At 37.7% G+C, this 19,811-nt stretch overlaps 1 long non-coding RNA gene across 3 annotated transcripts in view; it reads left to right on the plus strand.

Moving 5' to 3' along the window:
* The window catches only part of LOC125164472 (uncharacterized), a 47,149-nt gene that overhangs the window by 14,058 nt on the left and 13,280 nt on the right, over positions 1-19,811 (plus strand). The window contains exons 3-4 of one of the 3 annotated variants that reach the window (XR_007151786.1): positions 8,345-8,416; positions 13,382-13,540. The exons of 1 other annotated variant lie outside the window; for it this stretch is intronic. This is a non-coding gene — a long non-coding RNA (uncharacterized LOC125164472). Of the gene's footprint in view, positions 1-8,344; positions 8,417-13,381; positions 13,541-19,811 lie in introns of those variants that run through there. One more of the 3 variants, XR_007151785.1, reaches the window with a different exon arrangement.

The following is a 19,811-nucleotide window of genomic DNA, read 5'->3' on the forward strand; positions in this document are numbered from 1 at the left end:
CTAGCCTACCCATTTATTCCATTTTGGTCACAAGGGCACATCATTGATTACTTTCAGATTTCTTTTACGTCACTTATGTCACTCCATACTAAAAAATGTTAATGTTATACTCACATGAATGGACCCTAAATTTACACCTTAAATTTTATTGTATAATTTAAGAAGTTAAGATTCACATCTGAGAAAAAAAATCAAGAGTCCAATTAAAAAAAAAATTCTGTATACATTATAATGACCCATTTCAACAAACCTTTCATAATTAAGACTTGGGTTATTGGAGAGCGCTGAATAATCTTCATGGTTGGTTGGACATAAGCTGGTCATCAGTACACTGTGAAAAACTTACTTTTAGGATGATTCTGATGCCCTGAAATAGTGGAATGGATTCTGAATCACAAAAATCTGGCATAGATTAAGCAATAATGAGATGGATCATTAGAAGTGGTTTTATTTTGAACCCATCAGTGCAATTTGTAGGCATTCAAAGTCAATAGAATGCAATAGAATTCGTTGTTAGAGATACAGAATCTTGTGCCCCATTCCAAAGTGACTGAATCAGAATCTGCATTTTGATAAGAACTTCAGGGAATTTGTATGCACACTGCAATTTGAGAAAGCACTGGTCTAGGTCAGCATTGTAGTAATTAAGTATTGTGATGGCTTGCGATGCTAACTCACATAAAACACCCATTGGTTTTTATGGTTTTGGTCTAAAGATGAGCTCATCACCTGTAAGCCCTGATGTTTTTTAGGTAAAAGGCTAGTTTGAGAGGAAAACAGGGAGGAAGATGTGGGCTTTATTTTATTCTAGACTTCATATGACTGGTCTGCAAAAGCATCCATTCACAATTCTGATATCCATTTTCTCCAGTCTTTCTCCCCTCTGGCTCTCCTCTTTCCTTTTACAATTGCTCATGCCCCTCAATTTAAAAACCCATGATTTGCAAAAACACTAGTTTCTAGACTCTCAGTAGCCAAATATTTGTTGATAGAAAAGAGTTAACCTAAAGGACATATAAAGATGGCAGGATTCTTATGGTTCAGGAAAAGTTTGAAAATCATCACATGGGGCTTTAACTATTGGAATGGTTGACAGGTTTTTGTTTTTGTTTTTGTTTTTGTTTTTTCCCATGACATGGCAGAATGTTGACTCACAGGAATTAATGTGATTAACCTTCAGCCAAGGCATGTTTGAGGCAAAGAGGTGAATCAGACTCATTAGTTTTTGGTTCTGGAGCAATGAAGGATCATGGCATTTGCCCTGTGCGTGTCCTTCTGAACAGAGATCACCCCAATTCTGTCATTACTGCTTCTGAGCCTTTTTCTCCATTTTTCCCCCCAAAGGCATAAAATGCCAAGCTGAGTAATCAAAAGACAGTGGCTATTCAGTGTATGACGATGACTTCCAAGCTAAGGTTTTCATTTTGTCAGATATTTTCATCGAGAGCATTTTGTTTTTCCCTCTCCATGCTGTCTTCTTGAAAGAGAGATAATAAATGAGAGGTCAGAGCATCAGGGCAGTCAATGGAAGGCCTCCAAACAGGCAAAGGCAGTTTCTATCTCTTTCTGCATGATTTCTCTCTCATCTTTAGGATTTAAGCAGATGCTTTTAGATAGACAATGCCCTATGGAGCAAAAGTGAGAATGCTCTATTGCTCAGTTATTCTAGGTATCAAAGCCCATTGTCAGGATTTTGAATTAACGTTAGATGTTTAAGAGAATGAATTAAAGCTCCGTGCGGTTGTGAATATAAAACTGACACAATGGTTACATCACTGAACTGGCAAGGGCAAATTGTCCACTCTAATGATGATAATATTTCTTGACGATTATTACAGGCATTATCTCATTTAATCCTCCAAGTAACCCATATGAAAGTGGTATTATAGTTCCCCTTATTCAGATGAGGAAATTGAGACAAAGAGGTATTATACAACTTGCTCAGGATCACGTAGCTGGTCGGTGGCATACTTCCTGTCCTTTCTTTACCCCACCTTCTCCCTCCCCGACAGCTAATCTACAGGTTACAAGGGACTGTGAAGGTATTTATCCATGATTTCTCGATCCTCTCCACTAACACCTTCTCATATACCTTGTAAAGCCCTTTGGTACACTAAGAAAAGTTTCAAAGTGATGCTTCTCTTCATGTCCAAATACATTTGGGAATATATTAGCAATTATGAGCAGGAGTCATTTCTCTTTCTGACGGCCACAGACAAGATACTGATTTAGAACACATTATTATCCCTTCAGCTCATAAAGTGAATTTAAATAAACATTGCCTGTGAAGAGAGTCCTAAAAGGAGACTTTTATCTTCCCTTAATATTCAAAATACCACCAAAGTGAGAAAAGCAAACAAACAAGAACTCCTTCGGCAATGCCCTTGCTTCAGTTTCCTAGGGATTTCACTCCGTAGTTTGCATCAACTCTCTCCACCTATGGAAAGAAAATGACTACATCAGTAAGCTGTTGTTTGTTATGTGGGCTCCATCAGTCATCTTATTTATTTGTCATGCTCCCTTTCTTCCTTCTTGGAGGTCTTGCCCCAACAATTACTCTCTTTGTATCCTGTATCTTTAGTATTCTTCTATTGACATTTAACCCTGATATTAATATTTAAACATACCAGATCTCTCCCTTCTTAAGCAGTAATGGGTAATAATAATAAATCAACCATATATTGTTTTAGCTATGGCTCTGTTCTCTTGCTCTTTGCAGTCAAGCTTTTCAAAAGAATTGTTAAAAAGTTGTTATTTCTTCTCTTCACTCCCCAACCCACTCTGAACTCTCCCCACTGCTTTACCAAACCAGCGTTTTCCAAGTCACCGGTGACTTTCTCATCTCCCAACTTATCTGGAAAAAAAGTTGACTGTCGATCTACTTGAAGTCAAAGCAGCATATGATGTGGTTGACCAGAGGGTTAAACTTTTTTGCTCTTTATGCCTGACCCCTCTGTCTAATCACTAAATTGTATTAATTTTACCTCTTAAGTATCTAATACACAACTTCTCTTCATTTCCATTGCCTTTAGCCTACTCCAGGGTTTCTCAACCTCAACACCATTGTCATCTTGGACCAGATCATTCTTTGTTGTGTTAGATCATCTTGTGCATTGTAGGATGTTTAACAGCATCCCTGTCCTCTACCAACTAGATGCCAATAGCAACTCTTCCTCCTTCCCCCTAGGTCCTGATGATAAGAAATGTCTCCATGCATTATAAAATGTTCACTGGGAAGCAATAATGCTTCCAGTTGAGAACCATGACTTTAGTCCCAGTTAATATCATTTCCCTCCTTATTTAATGCAACAGCCCGAAATGGTGAAAGATGCAAATCTGATTATGTTATCATAACTTCTTAAAAAACTTTATTTTGCTTTTCCATGACTTTAGAATAAAATTCAGAGTTCTTAAAAGCATTCTCAAGTGCTTTTTTAACAGCTTTATTGAGGCATAATTTATATACAAAAGACTGCACATATGTAATATATACAATTTGATGAGTATGACAGGCATACCTGTGAAACCATTACCATAATCAAGATAATAAACCTATCTATCAGCTCCAAAAGTTCCTTATGCCTCCCCCTTTTCTCTTCTTTTGTGATAAGAACACTTAACGTGAGATTTACTAAATTTTTTTAAGAGTGCGCAATATAGGCACTATGTTGTACAATAGATCTCTAGAACTTCTTCACCTTGCATGACTGGAACTTTACATCCGTTGAACAACAGCTCCCCTGCTAGCCTCTGACAACCACCATTCTAGTCTCTGCTTTTGTTAGTTTGACTATCTTAGGTACCTTATATATGTGGAGTTATGCAGTGGTTATCCTTCAGCAACTGGTATTTTACTTAGCATAATGTCCTTCACGTTTATCCATGTAGTCACATATGATGGGATTTATTTCTTTTTTTTAAGGTTGAATAATATCACATTTTCTTTATCTATTCATCTGTTGATGGACATTTAGGTTGTTTCCGTATTTTGGCTATTGTGAATAATGCTGCGATGAACATGGGAATACAGATATCACCTAGAGATAGTGATTTTTATTTCCTTTGGATAAATACCCAGAAGTAGGTTAGTGGATCATATGGTAGATCTACTTATAATTTCTCGAGGAAACTCCATACTGTTTTACATCTTGGCTGTACCATTTTCATTCTCATTGATAGTGTACAAGGATTCCCATTTTTCCACAACCTGTTTACTTTTTTTTTTTTTTTTTTGGTTTTGTTTTTTTTTGAGAATAACCTGGTATGAGGTGATATCTCATTGTAGTTCCGATTTTCATTTTCCTCATGATTAGAGATGTTTAGCAGCTTTCCATGTATCTGTTGGCCATTTGTGTCCTTGGAGAAATGTCTGTTCAAGCCCTTTGCCCATTTTTAAGTTGAGTCACATATTTCTTATGGTTGTTGGTTTTTTTAGTTTTTGCTATTGAGTTGTAGGAGTTCCTTATATACTTTGAATATTAACTCCTTGCAAATATTTTCTCCCATTCCATAGGCTGCATTCTCATTCTGGTGATTGTTTTCTTTGCTGTGCAGAAGTTTTAGTTTGATAGAGTCTCACCTGTTTATTTTTGCTTTTGTTGCTTGTTCTTTTGGTGTCATATCTAAGAAATCATTGCAAACATTCCTGTCAAGAAGATTTTATTGGGGCACCTGGGTGGCTCAGTCAGTTAGGCATCCAACTTCAGCTCAGGTCATGATCTCATGGTCTGTGAGTTTGAGCGCTGTGTCGGGCTCTGTGCTGACAGCTTAGAGCCCAAAGCCTGATTTGGATTCTGTCTCCCTCTCTCTCTGCCACTCCCCTGCTCATGTTCTGTCTCTCTCTTTCTCAAAAATAAATAAACATACAAAAAAAAAGATTTTCTCATATGTTTCCTTCTAGAAGTTTTATATTTTCAGGTCTTACCTTTAAGTTTTTAATGTATATTGAATTGATTTTTTGTATAGTATGAGTCCAATTTAAATTCTTTTTTATGTGGATATCCAGTTTTCTCAACACCTGTTATTGAAGAGACCATCCTCTCTCCATTTTATATTCTTGGCACTTTTGTTGAAGATCAATTGAGTGTATACATGTGAATCTATTTCTGGGCTCTCTATTCTGTTCCATTGTTTATATGTCTGTCTTTATGTTAATACCACTTTGTTTTAATTAGCTAAAGAGATACAAAGATTTAATGCTATGCCCATCAAAATACAAAGGCATTTTTTAACATAAAAATTTTATAATCCTAAAATTCATTGGAATTACAAAAGACCTCAAATAGCCCAAACAATCTTGAGAAAGAAGAACAAAGCTAGAGGCATTACATTTTCTGACTTTAAAATATATTATAAATCTACCCTAATTATAAAAGCATTCCTAAGTTTTAACCATTACTTACCTCTTCAATTTTGGGGGGTTCTATTGGATTTCTTCATACTGGCATTTCCCAGAATACCAATTATCTATCCTGAGGCTTCACAGAGCTTTTCTTTTGCTTGGAATGTTTTCACTTTTCCCTCTCCATTCACCTAGTCAATTGCCCATAATCCTTTAGGTCTCTTTTGACATGCTACTTCCTCAAAGAGGCCCTGTTTAACCAGTGTCAGTATCCCTCTCTACCCGACTAATGACCGGTAGACTAATGCTGCATAATGACTCATGCTACCCAAACTACATGCTTTCATATCAGATTGTATTTCCCCTCTCACAATATGTTTTTTGGTGGAATTATCTATTCAGTGTTTCATTTTCCTGTCAAACCATACAATCTCTGAAGATAGTTTCCATGTCTATCTCATACTCTGTTGTTTAATTAGAACTTTCTACAATGCTGGGCACATAGTACAAACTCAATATATATTTGTTGATTGAATGCTTTGGAGAATCTGTTGGAAGAAAGCCGTGGTATCTCACAGACTATCTACATAGGAAATACAGAAAGTCTCGCTCACTACCAGAAGTAGAAACTATAAAGTCAAGAACCCAGGTCACATCTTTCATTTGCGGCGGCCAAATCGTCTTCTGTCTGCTTTTGCACACTTGCTTTATGTGTTTTTCTCTGCCCTTTACTCTCTCGTCTTACCTGTGTCAAATAAACCCTAAGTCCACAAGACCTCCATACTGATTGGTCCAATACCAAGTAATAAGTGCTTACTAAATCCTATGTTTTCTGTAGTGAGAAAGAAACATTAGTGGATAAATTGGTGGCCCTGTATTCTGAAATTAGTGAAGAAGAAGAACAGTGAGATGTTTGCCCTTATTTCTATGACTCCTCCTTAAGTTTTTTTCAGAAGCATTTGAAGGACCTGGGACACTCAGATGAAATATCCAAGGTCGTTTTTGTCTTAAGGTCCCTTTGAGGATCACTCCCATCAGCAACATCTTCCTAATAAGAATGTCCTTGAATATCACAGCGATGAAGAGATGAAAATAATTCACGTAGAAAGTGGGAGACAGAGGACTTAGGAAATTTTCCTATCCTAAGCACTTCACAGACTGTCTTTCCCAGAGCATCGGAGTTTTGTTCCAAAAAAATAGAGCAACAACTCTCATAGTCCCTGAACGCTGACAGAACCACCATTGAATGTGGAAGCCAGCCAACATGAACTCTTTCCCTTGATAAATGGACACCATAGGAAATGATCATCAGTGGAAGAGCTAAGTTGATTTGTTTCATGGCCCTCCGTAGACAAAGTTTTATTCGTTTTTTAAACAGAACTAGAAATAGTTTCTTAATTATAATTTTTTTTTAAATTTCACTTTAAAGGTTTGCTCCCAGGCATAGGAAAATTGTATGTCATTGAAGAGCATGTATGGTGGAGCAGATGCATTTATGCCAAGACACATTTAAAGAGGAAAAGTGGGCAAATTATGCAGGGGCATATGGGCTTTGGTGACACACTCAGCCAATTGTCCCTACATCTCAAGAGCGAGACACAGCTTATATTTTGGAACAACTGAAGTCAGACTTCTATTTTGTGGATGTAGATGAACACTCAAATGTGATACATCAGGCAGCAGAGGCTGCCACTTGGAGCAATCCTGATTTATTTTAGGAAAGCTAAGCCAAGGGAAACCCATAATTTTCTAAGGAAGAGATTTTGCAATCATCTTTAAACTTTCAGATGCTAATTCCTATCTTATTTCTATAACCACCCGCTCTAGAGCATGTTTAATGAAAATAAGAGATGATGGCTGTCATATCTTAAGTGAGCTAAATTTTATCTATGCTGAAAATCACTGTGAAATAATCTCTAATTATAAAGCTGGGAAACAGAACATTTCAGCACATGTGCGTTGAAGTAGGCCCCCAGTTCTTACCACTAGAGCTATCTTGAAAATCTCACATCTGCTAAAAGGGGAAAAGATTGAGCTTCTTCATCAGTATTTTAAATAATCTAAATATTTTGCAATCACCATGAAGTTTGGCCTAAAGACCCATTTTTCTGTGTTGGTGATTAAAAACATTTTATTTTACATGAAAAATGTCTCTGATTAGTATAATACCAAATGAAGAAATTATGTAGCATACCATACATAATTTTACAAATGCTAAATGGATGCTATGTGCCAGGTGTAGTGCTAAATGCCTCAAATGTTATCTGCCTTATGTTTGTTTTCCTGCCAAGATAATGAAACTCTACATGGGATAACCTCAACCAAGAAATTTCCAAAAGATTCAGAAATCTACTTCCAACCTTTAGACAACAACGTAACAGTAAAAGGATTGAGAAAAGAACAGAAAAAAAAAAGTTTTTTTTTTTTTTTCCAACGTTTATTTTATCTTTGGGACAGAGAGAGACAGAGCATGAACGGGGGAGGGGCAGAGAGAGAGGGAGACACAGAATCGGAAACAGGCTCCAGGCTCTGAGCCATCAGCCCAGAGCCCGACGCGGGGCTCGAACTCACGGACCGCGAGATCGTGACCTGGCTGAAGTCGGACGCTCAACCGACTGCGCCACCCAGGCGCCCCCCCAAAAAAGTTTTTATCTGCTATATAGCTACTTTAAAAAATTTAAAGGGTTAGGTTTTTTTATGGATTGGGAAACGTGGTAGTGTTCATTATTTATCCTTGTATTTAAATAACAAGTCATATTATTCTAACTCAAATCATTAATCTATGTATGCTATATACTGCTGGATGCTGAGCTACCCAAGGGAGGTTTCCACACAGAGCTCAACTCATAAACTTACTCCTTCAACTTTTCTGCCCTTTCAACTCAGTAATCCACTTTCAAAATTGCAATTATGAGGCAATATATAGCAAAAATAAAAGGATCCCCGACAATGTCACAAATAATTGTGCCATGTAACACCTGATGGTCTTTTTTTTTTTTTCAGTGAAAAAAAATGATTTCTACAGACATTAAGAGCTATCTTGAAGCTGAATGGACAAATGTTCATCTATACCATGTGGGTAATTCTTTCTAGACTGGTCATGGAATGACCAGCTTTGTGCTGGAATGTGTGTTAAACTTAACATGGTATGCTGATTTCAAAACAACTGTCAGATTTTTCTTTTGTTTAGAGATATACTTCATGGAAATGTTGCCGTTAGCTTGAAATTCTCACTCAGGTCTCTTAAAAAAGCCTGCCCATAAACTTAAAAAATCCTAACCCACCTCAGGTGTCACTAAATAAAAATACATTTGTCACATTTACCTATGTGGGGGGGGGGGGAATTAACCAAATTGACTCTTATGAGGTTCTGTTAAGTCTTTTTGAATTGTTATAACAGGCATTAGTGGAATACTGATTAGTAACTAAAAGCCAAAATCGACTTAGTTGATCAAGGAACGACCAAAAAAAAAAAAAAAACCAACAACAACAACAAAAAACAACAAAAAAGAAACCACCCTGGGAAACGTTGATCTTATTATTTTGCTTTTTTAGGGATATCCTTAAGTCTGGGTCAAATCAATCCATCATCAACAACTCAACTGAATACTTGGTATTCTACCTTGGAACAAGGAAACCCGATCCATCGATTACTCTAATATTATCTGAGATACACTAAATTACTCTCACTTTAAAATCTGTTAAACAGAGAATGTCAAAATCTTTTATGCTAAGAAGGAATATTCTTAGCTGAAATTTCATGACTGAAATTTGATGAACTTTGTGGATTTCTTGGTGAAATGTTGCCTCTCAGTATATTTCAATGTCTTCTGGCTTAAAGAGTCAACTCTATGCTGCAACTTTTGAACCAGGATGTCTATTTTATATTAAAATGATATGTTTACTATTCTGCACCAGCACTGCAAGGCATGGGAAGGAAATGCACACCCTATTCTAATGCAGGCTGCCTTTAAGAAGCCACCTTAACTGACAATCATATTCCAGTGTATATTTTCATGAAGTCGCTTGGTCAGAAATGTGTTTCATCGTTTACCTACCATTTTAACTTGTCTTTTCAATATGAACCCTAGGTCACTGAACTGTGAACAACATTTAATTATAGGCTCAATTCTTCATTGAAAATGACAGGATCTTATATATATATATTTGTCAAATTGACTATTATGTGAAAATGAAGATTGAATATAAATCTGGAAGCTCTACAATAATTACCTAATAAAAAATGCCCAGCCTTTTCACTTATAATAGTAAGTCCTTAAAAATCCCAAGATGTGATTCTATGGTATTTTCCAATGTCAGTCAATCAATAATTTCTTAAGTATCCACTGTATGCTTATGTTTTTTTGTATAACAAATTTCAATATTTTCATCTAAGATGAGGAGACAAAAGCCCAGAGAACCATTTGTCATAATCACATTTTTTTAATAAGAAAAATAAGGCTATGTCTTCAATCTTCAACTCCCAACTAAACTAATTTAATTTGTATTTATATTGATCTGAGGGTTTTGTTCTAGCTCCTTGATGCTCAAAGCTGGTCTGCAGCCCAGATATACACCTGTCATCTAGAGTTTGTTGGAAATACTTGTAAACCACCTATCTGATGAGAAGTTAATGTACAAAATATATAATGAGCTTATATAACTCAATGGCAAAAACCCAAAATAATCTGATTGAAAAATGGGCAGAGGGCCTGAATAGACATTTTTCCAAAGGAGACATGAAAATCACCAACGGGTACGTGAAAAGGTGCTTGACATCACTAATCATGAGGGAAGTGCAGATCAAAATGAGACATCCCCTCCTACCTGTTTGGATATCTATTATCAAAAAGACAAGAGATAACAAGAACTGGGGGAGAATGTGGAGAATAGGGAGCCCTTGTGCACTATTGATGAGAGTGTAAATTGCTATAGCTACTATGGAAATTAGTATGGAGGTTCCTCAAAAATGTAAAAAGAGGCCCACCACATGATCTAGCAATCGCACATCTGAGAATATACCTGAAGGAAATGAAATCACTATCTTGAAGAGGTGTCTGCAACCCCATAGTCACTGCAGCGTCACTCACAATAGCCAAGACATGGAAACGACCTACGTGTCTATCAATGGGTGAATGGATAAAGAAGTTGTGTTATATGCACATATGAAATAAGTCAGACAGAGAAGGACAAGTACTGTGTGATCTCGCTTTCATGTAGAACCTAAAAATGTCAAATTCATAGAAGGGGAGAGAGAGCGGAACACTGATTGCTGGGGCTGGGGGGTGGGGGTAATGGGGAGATGTTGATCAAAGGGCACAGACTTCCAATTAGAAGATGAATAAGTTCTAGGAATCTAATGTACTGCATGGTGACAACAGTTAAAAATGCTATTATATACTCAAAAAGTATTGTTAACTAACTTGGATTTAAATTAAAAAAAAAGAAAACAGAAAAAAATAAGAAAAAAAATCATTTGAATAAACTGTGGATGAAAACTTTCCATATTTGATGAAAATTATAGAAGCACAGATCCAAGAATCTCAAAAACCCCAAGCAGAAGAAACAAAGAAAACCACATCAAAGCACATCATAATCAAATTGCTCAAAACTAATGACAAGACAAATACCATCTGATTTCACTCAGATGTGGAATTTAAGAAACGAAACAAATGAGCAAAGGGGAAGAAAAGAGAGGGGGGTGCAAACTAAGAAACAGACTTTTAACTAGAGGGAACAAACTGATGGTTATCAGAGGGGAAGTGGGTGGGGGGATGGGTGAAATCAGTGATGTGGGTTAAGGAGGGCACTTGTGATGAGCACCGGGTGTTGCATGGACGTGCTGAATCACTATATTATCCACCTGAAACTAATATTACACTGTATATTAACCAAAAAAAAAAAGTGTTAAGAGAGTAAATCAATTATTTATTTATTTATTTATTTTATTTAAATTCAAGTTAGTTAACATATATGTAGTATCAGTTTCAGGACTACAACTTAGTGATTCATCACTTACATGTAACACCCAGTGTTCATCCCAACAAATACCCTTCTTTTTTTTTTTTTTTTTTTTTTAATTTTTTTTTTTTCAACGTTTATTTATTTTTGGGACAGAGAGAGACAGAGCATGAACGGGGGAGGGGCAGAGAGAGAGGGAGACACAGAATCCGAAACAGGCTCCAGGCTCTGAGCCATCAGCCCAGAGCCTGACGCGGGGCTCGAACTCCCAGACCGCGAGATTGTGACCTGGCTGAAGTCGGACACTCAACCGACTGCGCCACCCAGGCGCCCCAACAAATACCCTTCTTGATGGCCATCACCCATCTAGCCCATCCCCCCTGCCGCCTCCCCTCCAGCAACCCTCAGTTTGTTCTCTGTATTTAAGAGTCTTTTATGGGTTGCCTCCCTTGAAAAGAGTAAATCTTATTTTTTTAATGTCTATTTATTTTTTGAGAGAGAAAAAAAGAGAGCACATGTGGAGAAGGGGCAGAGAGAGAGGGGGACCGAGGATTTGAAGCAGGCTCCACACTGACAGCAGGGAGCCCGATGCAGGAGTTCGAACTCATAAACTGCGAGATCATGACCTGAGCTGAAGCTGGAAGCTTAACTGACTAAGCCACCCAGGTGCCCTGGGTGTTCTAACCACCACACACATGCACACACATACACACAATTACACACAAAGGTAATTATGTGAAGTGATGAAGATGTTAACTAACCCTGTCATGGTAATCATTCCACAGTATATACGTGTATCATATTACATTGTTCACCTTAAAGTTACACAATGTTATATATGAATTATAGCTCAATAAAGCCAGAAAAAAAAAGAGATACCATATCTCAGGCCCCACCCTGACCTGTTGAATCCTAATCTGCATTTTATATGATTACCAGGTGATTGATAAATTTGAGAGTGACTGATACACATTGTACCAGGAAATTAGAAGTTTTAAAATATAATTTTAATATTGGAGGAAAGGGCTATTAAGATATAACTAATAACGTGATTAAACTATTCAGTGGCTGAAGAATGAATTATTCATTGTTATTATTGGTTTATAAATAGATTGAGGTTTTTGCTTTGTTTGCTGACGAGCACTATTTACATGACAATGGAATAACTCCTTAAGGATTAAGAAATTAAGACATTTTTATATAATACTAAATAATTAGTTTGGATGACTTACTGTCTGAATTAAATATTTATTTTGGAGGGATGTATGTGAGCTTAAATGTTATGTCTCAATGCTTTCATGTACAGGCATGGTGGATGCCATTATTTCAATTCTATAGGTGAAGAAAATAAGCCAAAGAATTTAAGCAATCACATAGCAGGTTGGACACATTTACCAGCTTCACATCAGCAGTGGAAAAAGGAACAATTGCCCGTCTTAGCGGCTGGGGCAGAAAATCCTGGAGAGTACTTTCTCTGCCCCATTTTGAGTCACTTTGGCCAGAGGAATAGGATAAACACTTGGACAGGGCTGGGTCATGTGACCACTCCTGTGGCCAAGAGGAGAGAAATAAAGAAATAATAGGATTCAGGGCGTACAAAGTGGGAGGAAGAGGTTGCCCCTGGAAAGAGAGCTTCTGGTTGTAGAAGGCTAAACAAAAATCAGTATAGATGGTAAGTGTATGAACGGCACCATGATCATACACTGAGGCCTTTTGATTTCTTTTCAATTACCCTTTACTGAAGCATTGAAAGAGTAGTTTTCATTTGGTTGTGGTGATGAGATGCATCCATATTGAAATCTCCTGGAAGAATATGTAAGCACATGCTCACCAGCATAAAGCCCTAGACTGATATAGTAAGAATCTTGGATGAGAGTGGGTGGGACAATATACGTGTAGGATCCCAGGTTTCAAGAGGTGTCTATTTGCACTTAGGTATTTTAATTTATTCAAAATGTTTTCTGAATTGCATTTTAATTGGACAGTGATAAGTGATTAGGTAGTGTAAGGCTTCTTGGTTTTAAAAATGTTGTCTTTTTATTTCAAAGAAAATGAGTATGTGTCATATTTCTTCTTTAGGTAGCCGCACCTGTGGAAAGTCCACCAGTTCATTTTGAGAATTCGTGTTAGTATTCATGCAGCAGCCGGGGCCTTACCTGGGAAGAGATAAATAGCCCCCAAGCATTTGCCTTGTAAAACCTTGCCAACAACCCATCATTAAAACTCAAAGGAAATGTTTGCCACGTTTCTTTAATGCTCCCAGTATGTGTGATGATCAACATCAATGATTAAAATGAGAATTATCAATCTTGAGGTTATTAATTACTAATGTCTTTTAGCCCCATTAATAGGAATAAGTTTGAGAAAAATATCAATCAATGCTATCTTGCTTAAGTAATCTTTTCACTGCATGCATCTGAAGGTTAGGCTGTCGAAAGTCTTCAAGCCCTTACCAAAGTCCTCAACCTCTCAATAAACATGTATTAATGCATTCTTTATCTCTTCCTTGAGTGTCCCTCAATTCTAAGGTATTTTTCACTTTTGGATCTTTACTGTAAAGTGTTTTATTTAAATCTCTCTTTTCTAGTCTTTACAGGTGATAGCTACCAATCATCTCCAAATCAATTGCTCATTTCTTTCAATGTAACATGATTAATGATACCTCCAGTTCTTTGGCAATGACTATATCTGCAATAATAGAATGCTGCTTATTCTTGTTTGAAATTCCCTTGCCCTTTCTAATATCTGCCCTTCTATAACCTTTTCCCTTTTCAACAGGGTGCGTGACGAGATACCAGTCTCTAACCATTTAGTTCATAGAAAAATCCCCTGAAGTCTTTTGAACCGGAGTTCTTTTTAACCCAAACACTGAAAGCCTCTTCTGTGTAGTACAAATCTTTCTTCATCTTCTAAAAGTCACTTCAAAAGGTGTTTCATTTTTCTAGAAAACTAGTAAACCTCATTATACTCAGATGCCATCTTGTTCAAAGCTTTTAATACTTTGTTTAAGGCATGTTACCACTGTGCTAGGGAAAAGCTTACCTCATGTAAAGATATTTACAGCATCTGAGTAGACCGTGTAATCCAATCACCTTGCTCAGTGTAGCCAGAATGTGGAAAAAAAAAAAAAAAACCACTCAAATTAAGCTGCTCTCTTTCTATTCCTTGACTGTAACTACTTTAACCTCATACCTTTTGAAAACCAAAACCAACTATTAAAATTAAGTCATGTAGAAATAATTCCTTCTTTCCCAAGTTCCTAATAAAAACTGAAATTGAATTTTATTGATGGCCCTCAAATTAAGCTCTCTGTGGTTTCATTCTCAACATTAGCAACAAGACGACTATTAAAAATGAAATCAAAATCCAAGATTCTGCTCTTAATCTTGAGTTGCTAAATTTAAGAAGCTTTATGTGTCATGGACATGAAATATGCCTATGTATTCATGAGATATTTTAAGCCTAAAGGCAAGCCATCTGTCCACCTTTGTGTCTCCCTACTCTTCATGCTACTCTCCTTCCCACCCTTAGTATCTCTTCCTTTTAGTTTTAAAGCAACAGACGGGTTTCAGAAAAAATACACACATGAGCTCATTTGTTGGCAAAAACTATGTGTGTATCGTTTATGTTTATACGATGTCTATTTCTGTTTACATACCCATATATCGATTTGGATACACAGAAAAAGCACTGGAAGAGACTCACCAGGTTATTTACATGAGGAGGAATGGGATGAGTTGGTGTGGAGGACAGGGTATAGAGACAGACTTTCCCGCACGTGTTTCATTTTCCATATTTCAGTAAAAACATACTTACGTTTAACTCGTGTGAACATTTTACAAAGTTAAATGCACTTTCAAACTATTGCTTGATACTGATAAAGAACTGGGGGCATGGGCAAAATCCCAGTTCCTTGGTCATTGACATCCTACCCTGCCAAGCATCGAAGTGAAAAGAAGTGATTTTTAATAAGATAGAACAAACAACAGAAAACAGAGAAGGTGAGGAAGTTGAAGAATGGAAAGGAGCCGCGGCTTTGGTAGCAAGAATTCATGGGAGATTTTCAAGAGCATAATTTCAGCAGAGTGGAAAGCAAGAGTAGAAATCAGAAGTTGGAGTAAGCTGGGGGACTGGAGGAAGTGTGCGAAATTTTTCCAGCCAAGTGTGAGCTACCTGTTTTAAGACATTGATACTTTAGGAAATGAGAGAAGCAGAATCAGCCCAAAAGAATAATGGAGCAGGAATGATTTTTATCGTATTGGGGTCTGAGGGGGATAAGAATATAGTCAAAGTCTTATGGAAATATAAGAATTTGGGTATTTGATGTAATAAACTCCAGGAGGAGGTCTTGAGATGACACAGGAAAAGTTTTACAACATGACTATATAAAAATATGCAATGATGGCCAATTCTATTGAGAGACTGGCATCTTTACCCAGTAAAAATTTTGGCCAAGTAAACACTGGTCTTTTTTTTTTAAGTTTATTTATTTTGAGAGAGAGGGAGAAAGAGAGTACCAGTGGGGGAGGGACAGAGAGAGAGGGAGAGAATCCTAAACAGGCTTTGCATTGTCAGCGTGGAGCTCAACGTGGGGCTTGAACTCACAAACTGTGAGATCATGACCTGAGCTGAAGACAAGAGTTGGCCCCTCAACCGAATGAGCCACCCAGGCACCCCAACGCTGGCCTTTTTTTTTTTTAAACAAAGAAAAGAACTATAGCCAGATGTTTTGGTCTCAAAGAACTCCATTAAGAGAGAAGGGCCACAATAATGACGTTTTACTTAAGCACTTCATTTGTGTCTACCTCAGCAATAACACAGCAATGATCAGACCCTCCAACAAATCCTTGCAACCTAGTTAGCTTTACTGTTCCTCCTGGCATGTGATGCTGAAACCTCATGGGGAGAACTGTGCTACTTTTTGATAAAAACTATCTGGACAGCATTTAACTGGAGCATTAACCTGTTTTGGAGAACAATAGATCTGCTGACACTTGCATGTCTCTGGCAATTAAATGACCAGAAGAAAAATACAAGTGACACTTCTAAATTTAGAGAGTGAAGATAGATTAATTAAGGCCCCAAGTAGATACACTCATGTAAAATCATATATATGTGTAATGAACTTGTAGGGTATCTACAAGATGCAAGGTGCTATGTTGAGTATCAGGGTAAATAAAAGCAGCTTATGTATTTGAGGAAGATGAACATGTTTTTAATATATTTAGGGTTATATATTTAAATTTGTAAAAATGTCTCTTAGAACTATAAAAGTACATTATAATCCTCCTATAAAAGTTTTACATGACCATTAAGCCTTGGAAAATACAGCAATGTATCAAATGGAGAATTAAAATCACTTTTAATCCCTCTACCACTCAGAAATGGTGCTATTCATACTTTGGTGTATTTACTTAGTCTCTTTTCCCCATCCATTGCCTTCTACCTGGCCAATAGCCTAGTATCTCCACTGGTTGGAGCCCTCAGAGTAGAATTACTGGATCAAAGGGTACAGAGGTTTAAGACTCTTGAGATGTATTACTTAGCTGATTTCAAGAAAGGTTGATTCAGCTCATGTGCACTTGCCTGCATTAAGTGTATATATCTCTTAAAAATCTTCAGCATCTAGCGTGGACAAAACGTGCAATTTCATTGTTTTAATTTTCATTTTATTTATTTGAATAACCAACATTCATTGAAAAATTACCACGTGCTGAGTGCCAATCTGAGTGCCCCTCTTTAGACATACATGTGAATATGACAGTCTCTGTCCTCAAGAAGCCCAATACGGAGGACAGCGCTCACATAGGAGGTGGCTCGAAAAATAAATGCTTTGATGAGGCATTGTGTACACCCCATGTAGTGGGAGCAAAAACGAAGGGGTATTTAACTTTCCGTGGAGCGATGGGCTGAGTCGATTTTTATTTTTCTCATGGAGGATGAAAAGTGAACTGAAGTTGTAAACACCCTTTAATTTGAATACAAGTCTATGAAAGAAGGTTATCATTTCCATTTTACAGATGAAGAGACAAAGTTAAAGAGGTAATTATTTACTTTGGGTGACAGATTCAGCAAACAACAGAGAGAAAATTAGAATGTATGTCTGTCTTACATCAGAACCCCAGCATTTTATATCCTTCCTACATTGCTTCTCTGCATCTCCCAAGAAGATATTTGTTATATACCCCTTTTTTGTTAAGGCATTTAAGATCTCTATCTCTATCATCTATCTATCTATCATCTATCTATCTATCATCATCATCATTTATCTATCTTTCTATCTATCATCTATCCATCCATCCATCCATCCATACACATCTTTTGTTTGTTTGTTTAACCTGGGAATTCTGGCCTACTTCAGAGATCAATTTGACTTTCTAGTCCTGTTCCTGCTCAGATGCTCAAAGCACTGAGGGAGCTCGAAGCTCAGGCTGAATGGTACACAGAGGCCACCAAGAGCCACCTGCTCTTGTTTCAGCTGAGGAGGCTGAGGCTCAGAGAAGGGGGCACCATAGTCACTTGTGGTGGAGAGAACACAAACACTGACATTTCTGACATTTCGGATTTCTGCTCCACTGGCCTGCCTCCATACCACACTGTCCTTGGTGTTTACAGTTTGGTTCAACAAAATATGAGGTTTGGACCCAAATCAAGCGCAATTTAAAATTTGTGGGTCAGGATCCATTTTTGTTCAACTTCTTGTTCTTTGTTGGCTGAACCATACAGAGGTATTTAGACAGTCTGCTCTGCTCCCTCCCGTGATGAGGAAGGGGAAATACTGAACATTTAAGTACCTCCTCACTATATGCCAGACACTTATGTACTTTACAACATGCAGTCCTCACAACTCCTTCATGTATCTATTATAAGCTCCAAGTCACAGATGGGAGCATAGGGGGAAATGTACAGGGAGTTTAAGGAACCTAAATTGCTCAGCGTAGAAGTAGAAGTGGGAGAATTGGGACTTGGTCTGTTCGACACCAAAGACTATGCCCTTTTCACTGAATCCCACAGCTTCCGAACCCTTATCCAAAACTGATGAAATCTTGCATATTGGGCATATACATTATGATCTGGTGGTAAATACTAAGTTCTACTTCATTTTCTGCCGCTCCTAAATCTAAACGCCTGCCCCTGTCACCTTAGCTCCAAGCATATGGAACTTCTTTCAGTTCCTGGAATGAGTCACTGGATCTCTTGCTTGGGACTGAGCAAGAGACAGTGCAGGATTCTAAGGGAATTGTAGGAATTCTAGGGCCAGACTTTTTGGATGCAAGTCTATTTTCAACTACTTACTACCAACATTGTTTCGGGCAAGATCTATAAACTCAATGTTCCTTAGTTTTTCTGTCTGGAAAATGCGATTGATAATACCTCACTGGGTTGTTTTGATGATGAAATGAAATCATGTATGTAAAGCACTTCAGCGTAAGACCTCACATATTGCAAACGTACAGTAAATGGCAGTGATTTTCACTGTTGCCTCTGCAGTATCCACGTTCTGTTGATCTGGAGCATGCTTCGTTCTTAAATCCATTTGTCTAGCTAATTTCTATACATTCTTCAGGTCTCAGTTTCAGAGCCAATTCTCCAGAGAAGCGTTCCCTGACCGTCTAACACTGTTTCTTCCATATAGTCCTACAGGAGCCTGTATTTCTCTATCAATGAACATAAATACACTGCATTAAAATGAACTCTTGCTATACTCCTTACCAAACTCCAAGTTCTCTGAGGTGAGGACTGAATCTTTCTTGTTCACCATTTTCCCTCCTTCACCAAGTTCAAGGTCAGACCCAGAGTAGGTAGGCATGTTCCTGGGTAAGTAATGGAATTGCATGCCTGCTTGTATTTTACCAGTGGACTTGGGGAAATGTTCCCTCTCAGGGGAGATGAACTGGCATGAAGAGTGACAGAAAAGATGTTTTGGTTTTCTCGCCTTCCTGAAGGCACAGCTGTTAGGCTGGGCCAAGCTGCCTGGTTGTGAATCACACAGAATTTCGGGGCTACAGGATTAATTTATAATTGTGTACAATTGTGCAGTTGTGAGGTTCAGTAGTGATCAATTCAAGGAGTGAAAACATAAAGGAAACAAATGGCTCCAGAGGCATACACTGAGATAAAACAGTGAAGAAAAAAAGAAGACATCACCTGGAAAGTGATCAACAGTAGTTGAAGCTGTTGTAATGGCTTTCGCTGCTGGCTGGGAAATCCTTGCAGATTCAGTCAGTCACTTGGAACACTCAGATGCCTCCCTTTTCTCTCAGCATGTGGAGCCACTGTCACTATATTGATAGGTAGTGAATTAGCTTTCTATTGCTGCTGTAACAAATCACTGCATACTGGGTGGCTTAAACAATGCACACACACTCTCATAGTTCTATAGGTCCAAAGTCCAATGTGCATCTTCTAGGCTAAAATTCGGGGCTGAGTCCTGTCTAGAGGCTCTAGATGGAAATCCATTTCTTTGGCTTTTCCACCTTCTAGAAGCCTGCCCACGTTCCTTGGCTCG

The sequence above is a fragment of the Prionailurus viverrinus genome, chromosome B1 (assembly GCF_022837055.1).
Source record: "Prionailurus viverrinus isolate Anna chromosome B1, UM_Priviv_1.0, whole genome shotgun sequence".
Taxonomy (NCBI): Eukaryota; Metazoa; Chordata; class Mammalia; order Carnivora; family Felidae; genus Prionailurus; species Prionailurus viverrinus.